General features: G+C 47.0%; 1 non-coding gene across 1 annotated transcript; it reads right to left on the reverse strand.

Moving 5' to 3' along the window:
• Nucleotides 1-1,306: 1,306 nt before the first annotated feature.
• TRNAA-CGC (transfer RNA alanine (anticodon CGC)) lies at nt 1,307-1,378 on the reverse strand. The gene has a single exon. It is a non-coding gene; the product is annotated as a tRNA-Ala (tRNA).
• Between the last annotated feature and the right edge of the window lie 9,128 nt (nt 1,379-10,506).

The following is a 10,506-nucleotide window of genomic DNA, read 5'->3' on the forward strand; positions in this document are numbered from 1 at the left end:
GTTTTAGGAAACACAAGAAACTCACACATCTATCTATCCTTACCCTTCCTCCAATCCCCACAACCCCCTCTGCGCCGCCCCCCCCCCCTTTGGGCCGCATCTCTCTCTGGGATCTTTGGTGTAGCCTTAATTCGTGGATTCCACTTTATGACTTTCCTTAAACTTCTAAAAACAAGTGTTAAAAATGATTGCAGAAGAAAATTGAGGTGATGCAAACTTTAACACTTCATGAAGTGGACACTCTCAGAGGACTGCAAAATGGGGTAGAAGGCAGGAAACTTTTATAGGAGAAAGAATAAAGAACAAGGAAGTGACAAATAGAAAATTGCTGATTGGCTGGGGCCACATCAACCCTGTTTGGGGCGAGGAGGCCCAGAGCTGGCTGGGCATTTGGGGAATGACTGGATACTCTGCAGGTCTGGTCACGCAGGTCATTCACAGGGACGTGGAAGTTACCTAAGTCTGGGTTTGCTGACACGGCACCCACACACGCCCCCACCCCCGCAGAAGCTGCTCTGTCTTGGGCCTGGAAAATTATTTCAACCCAAGAGACTAGAATTCAGTGCGCAGAGGGAAGACGTGTGGAAGGGAACCCTAACCCTTGCGATTTTATTTCAGCTACGTCTGGGTACAGATTTGGGTGTTTTCTACCACGTGGCATGTGGAAATCTCCAATGAGACTCAATTTACCATCTACAAGAACAACCGCTCTGCCGAAATCCGGCGTCGAACGAAATGCCTTTAATACCTTAGGCCTAATTTCCCAAATCGAGCTTTTCCTGAGGGCTGAGAACCTCCAATTGTCTTTTCAACGTTCGCGCTGGGGTTGCCCCGTGTTTTCCCAGTCGCTCCCCCAAAAGGTTTGGGATCCGCCCCTGCACCCCAGCTGCGCGCCTGCGGTGATCGGCGGTGCTTGCGCGCGGGGGAGGCGCAGGGCGAGCGCAGGGGAGGCCAGAGCGCCAAGGCCTGGGGGGCGGCGGTCCTCCTCCTGCCGGACACCCAGATCGGATGAGCACAGCTGACGCAGAGAACTGGCACTGAAAGTGTAGATTTCCGTTTCCCCTCGGTCTGTCCTGTTTCTGTCCTGCCCTTTCTGGATAGACCCAGTAAAAGCCACTTAGAATGTGCGGGTTGGAGTGGCTTCGGAAGGAGGAGCTTCTGGTGGCTTGGTTCCTTCTTCTGAGCCCCCTCCCTCTCGTCTTCCTTTTGCAGCTGCGGGTGCCGGGAGGCGTAAGCCCCAGGGGAAGAAATGCACGAGCAATAAAAGCAATCCAGAAGATTTCCTAATCCTGGAGAAAATGGAGGCTGGAGGTGCCGGGGATTGAACCCGGGGCCTCGTACATGCGAAGCACGCGCTCCGCCACTGAGCTACACCCCCTTGCTCCCTTCCGCTTCTCCTGCTTTGTAAAATATTACTTCTATTTTCCCATTTTTCAAGCTATAAGAATTGGCCTGCAGACTGTCTACTGGGCTAAATGTCACTCTTTTTGAAATTACTAAAGTGGGTAGTCTTTACGGGCTTCACCGGGTAACTAGATTGTAATCCGGATAGCGCCTTTTCGCGTTCTAAGACTGCCCGCTTGGGTAACCTGCTCCAGGGTCCGCCCCCCAGCAGTGCTGGGGGAAAGCTGCTTGCCTCCGGCAGGGAAGTCCCAGGACCGTCTGCTGCACGGGCCGCAGCGGTAACGGGTCGGATGGGCGCGCCGCCGGGCTCAGGCCGCCGGGCCTCGGTGGGTGGACCGGCCACCGGACTCGGCACCTGCGGGCTCTCGCGTCGCACGCTCCGCGCTCGGCCTCGCCTGGTTCCGCTCTCCCTCTCTGTCCCTCTCTTGACGATTATGTCCACAGAAGGTTTTACAAACAACAACTGCAACTTCAAAACGCTCTCCACTTTAAATCAAGTGACTTTTCCCCGCGGACTGGAGGAATGAGCAGGGGCGACGGCAGGCGCAGGGCCGCGGAGCAAGGCTGGGGGACCCGGCGAAGCCGGCAAACTGCCTTCGCTCTGAAACCCGCTGACACAGCGAGGAAGCCTGCGATAGATGTGGATGTTTGAAAGAATGAAGTCACAGAGCCCTGGACACCTCCAAGTGGAGCCATCGGTGGGTTGGAAAATTTGGGGTCCTGGACCCTCAAAGCAAGTAGGACGGCTGGTCTGGGAAAGACAGAAGAAAAGCCATTTGCTCTGGAATGCTCGCTTTCAGCTTAGCGTGTCCACCCAGCATCTACTCACTGACTTCAGAACCTAAGGCTTTTCTTCATCCAACAGCCTGGTGTAATATTGACAAACGTATTTTGGGCAGATTTTCATTTAAAGACTTGAAAACGTTAAGTGTTTGCTAGTGAAGGTAAGGAAAATGAAAGAGTCCCAGTTCTGATTCTCGTCCGTGAGTCCTGAAAAATTTACTGGAGACAGTGAATGCAGAAGGATGTTTGCCGTCAGCTGACATGCTGTGGGAAGAAGAATTCCTTGATGTCGTTTGTGGGCCTTCCAAGCTGGGGATCTGGGACTTGTAGACCTGTAGTCTATGGCTTTCCTGACTTATTTCCACCACTCCTCTGACTTCGTGGACACTAATAGTTTTCTCAACTCTGTTCAGAAAGCTCTGCATTCTTGGAGAAAGGTCTTTCCCTTGCTCCCTCCCTCGGAAGTTGGGATCTATATCCTGCCACATTTGGTGATTGATCTGGCCTACTGACATCTCTCTCTCTCTCTCTCTCTCTCTCTCTCTTTCTGTGTGTGTGTGTGTGTGTGTGTGTGTGTGTGTGTGTGTGTGTGTGTGTTTAGACGTAAGGAAAATGAGGGAAGAGAAAAATCAGTGGGTAGGTTTTCTGTTCCTCAGCCTTCACACACATTCAATTGAGAATACAAAAGAAAATTTAACAAACATTGCACAAGGGCCTGTTTTTCTCTCCTTTCCTCTTTCTTTTTTTTTCCTTAAGATTTTATTTTTAAGTAATCTGTACACCCCACATGGGGCTCAAACCCACAACTCCAAGATCAAGAGCTGCATGCTCCACCAGCTGAGCCAGCCAGGTGCCCCTGCTCTTTCTTTCTCTTTCCTGTTCCTTGGTGAACTGTGAAACCCATGGAAGGAGCAGGAGCTTATTCATGTGGCCATAACATGCTTATTCCTCTCCTTCCCAGAGATCCCAAGTGAGCATGATCTTTCTTTCTGTCTCATGCCTTCTTGTCTTTCTTGGGCTGATGCAACTTGGATGTGTACAGCTTTGAAGGGGAAAGAGAAGGCTGTATTGAAGGAACCCAGGAAAAAACCTGGACTCTCCTACGTGTTGAACCTCTGTCCTCCCACGGAGCTGCGCACCTGGAAAGACCCTATACTACAGTAAATCCCTACAACGGATGACTGTCCTTAGTTCTGTACTATTACAGGATCAAACACTTGGTAGAACAAGGCTTACTGTATTTAACTTGCCTATTTCACAAAATTCTAGCCTGAAACTTTTTTCAAACCTATGTCAAGAGAAGGCTATCTGACCAAATAGCGTTTCTGCCACTAAAAGTCCCCCAGCCTAGCCCACTCCACGGTCTGCTCACCAAGAGTCCACCAGAGCACCAGTTCTAATTCTGCACCAGGGAGAATCCCAGCTGGAACATTCACTTGTCTCCAATTTCCTTTTCTTTCAACTTCTGTCATGACTACAAGGCAAGGGAGACCCTGTTAAAATTAAGTACAAAATAGAGACCAGACTGGAAAATTGCCTGAGCAGACAAAACAATTTAAGCCACATAAGACAAACTAAATCTAGCTTATCTCAGGAACACAAGTGAAACTTAGGTTATTTCTCATAAACACCTCTGATGATTGTAAAAGAAACAAGTTATCTTCCTAAAACTGGTGTAAAACAATCACTTTTATTTTATTTTTTTTAAAGATTTTATTTATTTTTCAACAGAGAGAGAGAGACAGTGAGAGAGGGAACACAAGCAGGGGGAGTGGGAGAGGGAGAAGCAGGCTTCCCGCTGAGCAGGGAGCCCAATGCGGGACTCGATCCCAGGACCCTGGGATCGTGACCGGAGCCGAAGGCAGACGCTTATGACTGAGCCACCCAGACACCCAAAACAATCACTTTTAAGCAATCCTCAACCATCAGGAACCCCCCACTGCAATAACCAATCACTATAAAAATTAAACAACTTCCTCATTTTCACGTTATAAGCCATCCTGTAATGTCATGCCCTGAGCTTCCTATCAGCTTTAAATTTGAAAGCTCCCAGTTCATGAGCTATTATTATATGCACAATAAACACTAAGTACTGTTTTATGGATTTGGTGGTTTTAATGTTGCTATTCTGAGTTTTGATAACCCATAAGATAATGCAGCTATATAGAAGATTAGCAGTGTGTTATCTCAGGGAAATTAGGTCCAGGTGGGAGAAGAGAAAGAAGTTGGAATAAAGTAATAATGTTGGTGAGAAATGAAGCATGGTAAGATGGGTGACATGAGCGCTGATCTCAAAATTTAGGCTAATATGGGGGAGATTCGACAGAAGAGGAATGAATTGATCACAAAACTTGGTCATAAACGAAGAACAGTGTGTTTTACCATCAGTGCTCTAGTCATCCCGGTGTAGACCCAGTTAGTGGATGCTTCGGCTCTGGGTCCAGGAGACCCCTTACAAAGAAGAGGGAAGAGAAAAGGAAGGAAAAGCTACAATTTATTATGGAGACTTGTTTGGACAGAATTCTCCCCTAAATAAAGAAAGCTCAAAGAGGCAACATGTGAGCTGGGACACTAGGTTTTGTAAAGCTTTTGCAAAAATCTAAAACCTTTTAAAACCTCCATAGGCCTAGAGAAGTCCTCAACTGCATCACATAAGACACAAAGAGTAGCCCTGAGTTTGGCCAATACTTTGTGTGACAGTCAACTCCCACAGGAACCTTGTTGTTGTTGTTTTTAAGATTTATTTATTTATCTTGAGAAGAAAGAGAGTGCTCATGCCGGGGTGGGGGAAAGGGCAGAGAGAGAATCTCCAGCAGACTCTCTACTGAGTGCAGAGCCCCACACCCCAGGCTGGGCTCAACACAGGGCTCCAAGCGGGGCTTGATCCCATGACCCTGAGATCATGACCTGACCTGAAACCGAGAGGAGAAGCAGTCAATAATGTCTGTGATTTTAAAGTCTCCCAGGTAATCCTGTTAATCAACCAGTTTGGGAGCCACTAGCCTGGAAAATCAAGCACCCAGAGATTGGATTGGATTAATTTATTGGCAAAATTTCATCCAAAAGGAGATGTATCTAGAGGTGGTCCACTGTATCTTTCTCCCTAACCTCTGAACACACACATACACACACACACAAAACGGACAAGGTCTCCTTTCTCCTAGAGAAAGAGAAGGTGCGGGGGACGTTCGTGCCACAGGAAGATCGGACTGGTCTAGCCCAAAGTTGTCATGGCCTTGACAGGGCCCAGCTGCTGGGTACACAAGGTGAACATGTGTGGGCTGGTCCGGGGTCCCCCCGTGCAGGAGCTCTCTTATGGGCAGCTCCCACAAGAACCACAGGAAGCCACTTTTCTGAAACCCTGTGTGTAGTTATGTTGGGAGCAGTGTTGAGTATTTGATTGGGGCTTGAACTTCTCAGGTGTAAATGGGAGCAAAATCAGTGTGGAAACCTGGAATAAAGAGAAAGTATGAGGCAAAAATCCACTTGATTAGATTTCTATGATTTCTTTGCCTATGAAGCAGCATAGCTCCACGAGTGATGGTTAGTCTTTGAATGTGAGATTTCAGAATTTAAGCTCCATGTTAAAGCTAGTCTTTCCTTTCACCTACATATTTCTAATTCTTAGACAGAGGCTAATTGAAACCTGGCTTTCTCTTATAGTGTGCACTTCCTTCCATACATGTTCCTATTTTCTCAACTGGCTTCTAAAGTCAAGACTCTGAGGGAGAAATCCCAGAGTTGCAATCGAGTAAGAAAACCATTGGTCAAACGTAGGCAACCCAGCAGGTTTTTTTTCTATCCTCCCACTGTAGGCAGGAGGACAATTTTAGAGACTCTTACAAGGTTTAGATGGGTGAACACATGAAAAAGGAAAGACAGATATGAGAGTACAAGAAAAATGTAGATTGAAAGTAGATTGACACAGGATTTAGAGCCATGTTTGGATTTGGGGAGTGAGGGATTCAGCTAAGAAAATCTTCAGGTAGCTTACCCAGACTTATATCGACCTAGTAAGTACAGGGGGAAGAATAGGAATTTGTCTAGGTTTTTGTTGTTTTTAGGTTAATTTGTTTTTATATTAGAAGCAAGAAACAGAAAATTCCTGCCACCATTATGTGGTTTTAGGCTTTGTGTTAGCATTGAGAACACTTGGGCATGAATTAACAATGTAGCTTAAGACAATAACGATAAAACACCTAGTTCCCAACCAGCAGATTAAGAGCTCACAACTAAAATTGGAACAACACCCTAAAACCTCCTTATCTTCTGATATGGATGGATAATTTTGAGCCCTTCCCACTATCCATTCTCCAAGGACCCTCCTCTTCATAGCCTCATGAAAATGCAAAACTCAGGATAAGAGTTCCTGACTCAGAGATTAGAGCCTTCTGAAACCTCTATAAATTGTTACTTAGATGTAATAGACTCTAAAATGAAAAGAAGTGTCATGGTTCCTGCCAATAATGCCCACCTCGGTCACTAATAATGATGACTGGGCTTAGGGTGGAGATGTCTGGTCTAGGAGATAAAGTGTGCAACGAGGCGTACGGACTACAATAGAGAACAGCAGCAAGGACAGACAAGGAGTTCAGAAGTGGGCAGCCTATTTCTTGGCATGGGCTTCTTCTTCCTTTTTTTTTTCCCCCTCATTTCCATCTTCCTTTCCCTTCAGTAATATTGCAAAATGGTAGTTCAGGTGAAAAAGCTGATTAATCTAGTGGCTACTTGTTACTCATTTCTCTCTTATGTGGTCCCAATCACCCTGCGTAGGGGCAGTCCATTGTTGTCAAGGAGCAGAAAATAGCAAGAAGAAGCGGGTGAAAGGAGACGATTCTATATTACCAGGGTCATGGGAAGACAGAGCAGCCCTAGATCCACCAGGAACTGAACCCAGAACTTTCACACATGCAAGAAACACAGCCTCCCATTGAACCACACCCCTGACAACGGCAGTTTCTTGCAGCATCCTGCAACATATATACATTTCACCTATTTTCTGTGGGTCTTTGAAAGCCTAACTTTTTAAAGTAAAAGTCATTGTGTTGGGGCACCTGGCTGGCTCAGTCGGTAGAGCGTGTGACTCTTACTCTTGGGGTCATGAGTTCAAGCCCTGTGTTCGGTGTGGAGCTTGCTTACAAGAAAACCCACAAACCTGGATTTAATAAAACTTGTTATGAAAAGAAAGTCCATGTGTTAAGCTCACTATATCTATAACCTCTAAGCTAGATCCCTTTTTTGCACCGACATAAAGAAAGGATAATACTAATTCTAGATTGTATGACACCATTCCTGCCCCTAGAATCTTGCCTGTGTGGCCAGTCCTCTCCCAGATCCTCTCACTGGCCTAAATCCTCTTTTTATCTCATTTTCCAGCCACTTCCACTGAAGTCCCAAGATGGAATTTTCACTTCTTCTCTACAGTTTCTTTCTCTTGTGGTGGAAACCAGTTTCAACCAGTCTCTCTAGACCCTCTCGTCCACACCCCTGAGTTCAAGTATTATCTGTCTGCGGTTAACGTCTGGCTTTATTTGCTGCGCCTGGCCCTGCCTGCTCCACCTGCGACCAATGAAGCCCAAGAACGATCTCCTTGCAAAATCGAGAAGCACCTCAACACCAACACATACAAAATAAGAAGCATCTCCTATTTCCAATTGTCTGTTTCCCTCAATGCTGTGTCTTATGAAGTGGCTACAGCTGGTAAGACCAAATAGTAGGTGGTTACCAGGAAGTCTTGCGGGTTTGAGGTATTTGCCTTCTGACCTTATGTACTCCCAGCTCCTTGAGGTCGGGGACTACTTCATTCACTTTGAGTCAAGTGATTAACCCAATAATTGTTTCATAATAAAGAGCGGATACATGACTTTGATTAAAATTGTTGCCGGGTGAACTGGGGAGCACACCCCCCTCCCTGCCCTGTCCTGGGTCCTCCACCCAGCCAGACCCAAAAGAGTCACCTAAGGTTCTTGGTTGTGTCACGAGAAGGAATTCAAGGACAGACACGCAGCATGGCGGACAAGCGACACAAGAGGGAAAGTTTATTAAAGTGAAAAGTACAATCTCCAGACCTGAGAGCAGGCAGCGAGAGAGAGAGAGAGAGAGAGAGAGAGAGAGAGACAGAGAGAGAGACAGAGAGAGAGAGACAGAGAGAGCTGTGTGTCCTGGGGGTTGGGGTTTCTGTCTTTTATTGACAGTTGTTTACAAGGGGGTGGAATACTCATTATTTGGGTGGGGACTTCTTGGAAGCAGGGTTTGGGGGGTTTTCTTCCTCACTTGCTCAGGGCAGGGGTTTCCTGTCGTGGTGCCGCCCTCGTGGGCCTGTCTGGTGGGATCCGGCCTGTCGTGAATGCTGCCAGGACAGGCCTCTGACCTTCCCCACAGCTGGCCACGGCCTCCTCCTTGCTGGCCTCCAGGCATCCCATTAGAGCCTCACTAACTGCCCACTCTAACAATATGAATGGAAGATAATGTGCACGGCTACTGTTTTTTTATTCTTCTTGAAGGGAAACAATGACTGCATAATATTTTTTTTCAAAACAATAATCACCAGTAATTTCTTTGGTCTAGATTTATAATTCTCCTTTAAGGACTGAGGAATTATGGCTTCAAATCTCGAAAGTGCTAGGATAATTTAAGTACTGTTGAGGTTTCTACCTCTTCTAGAGCTTCATCGGTATCATCTGGCTTCTTCTAAATCTGTGATTGCCATTACCTCCTTCAATGGTAAAGAAATTTCCCATTTATATTGAGAAGTTCTCCCTTTCCTTCCTCTTTCATTTACTGCTCCTTTTCTTCCTCCTTCTTCTCTCTCTTTTTCACTCCTGCTCCCCATGAAGCCACCTTGGGCCCTCCTGCCAATCTAGTAGTCTTTATGTTGCAGCAAGTACCCTTAGCCCATGTGACTGATGAACTTAAACCTTTCTCTGTATATGTGTAGATCATCATTCTTTCCTGGGAAGAACGGAGCACTCCTAGCCGTCACCAGGCTCTCCCGCACCGTCCCAGGCACCAAGGAACCCAACCCTCTTGCAGAACCCTGAGCAGCACAATAACGTCTGTGGCTAGCACCATCATAATCAGGAACTGTCACAGACCAATGCACCCCCTTAACTGATTAACTAAATCTCTTTAAAAATCCCTGGACCAGGCAGAAACCTTAGAATTGGCTTTTGGACAAGAGTCTGCCTTTTCTCCCCAGGAGCCTGGCCTCCTGAATAAAGCTCATATTTCTTTCCAATCAAAACTCTTGAGTACTGGTCTTTCAAGCGACGGGCAGCTGAACTTGGGTTTCGGCAACACTCTCTCTAAACTTTTCTGTACTTTCAATCTCTGTCTCCCTCCAATGCCTATGCTAAAAAAGGGGTTTTTGGGGGGTTTTGTTTTGTTCTGTTTTAATATCAGGTAAGTTTTAATGAAGGTCAGCCCTGTTTCTTAAATAATATTGCAGCTTATTTGGCACCCTCACACGCCTCTTTAAATCATATTTAACTTCCATATAAAGAAAATACAAAATCCCATTAAGCCATCTTTTGGTGATATTTCTTTTTGTCCTAAGGTACACTCCCCTTTTGGTATCCTGTTACCCAAATTCTGAGACATAAGGAGAACTGTAATTAATACATCTTATGTTAGAGGGTGGTTGTGCTGAGCTGATGGTGCTCCTCCCTCCAAATTCATGGGCTTCCTGGAACCTCAGAATGTCACTTTGTTTGGAAATAGGGTCTTTGCAGATGTAATCAAGTCCAGATGAGGCCATGAGGGTGGGTGCTAATCCAGTATGATTGGTGTCCTTGTAGGAAGAGGGAATTGAACAGACACACACAGGGAGACCGGTGTGACCACAGAGGCAGGGTTTGGAGGAGCGCGGCTGCAAACCCAGGAGGCCGGGGAGGAGGGCTCCCAGCGCTCACAGTACTGGGTCTGCCCCTGCCCGGCCTTTACAACTCTCCCCTCCACCCCCGCTCTTACTCCCGTCCCACCCGCAAGCTCCGCAGCCGGCTGGAGCCTTGTCTGGCAGAGGGAGTCAATCTGCACGGCTGAGTCCCCTATAATTGCAGGCTCCCTAGATCAGGTTATTATCCTTCCCATTGACGTTAATCACAGTGCATGAGATTATTAAAAGCTACCCCCAGGAAATCTCCTTGAATCTTGCGCATATTCCTTTGTAACCCGGTTGCACAGTAACGCAGCGTCTCTTCTCTGGAGGGTCTCCGAACAGCAGAGTTGCCCGGAGCGGACCCCGACCCGCTGGCTTAAATCTTGGCGCCCCTGCGGACAACAGCGGCGGCCGGTACGGCGGAGAGCGGGGCTCTTACCGCA

The sequence above is a fragment of the Halichoerus grypus genome, chromosome 9 (genome assembly GCF_964656455.1).
Source record: "Halichoerus grypus chromosome 9, mHalGry1.hap1.1, whole genome shotgun sequence".
Lineage (NCBI taxonomy): Eukaryota > Metazoa > Chordata > Mammalia > Carnivora > Phocidae > Halichoerus > Halichoerus grypus.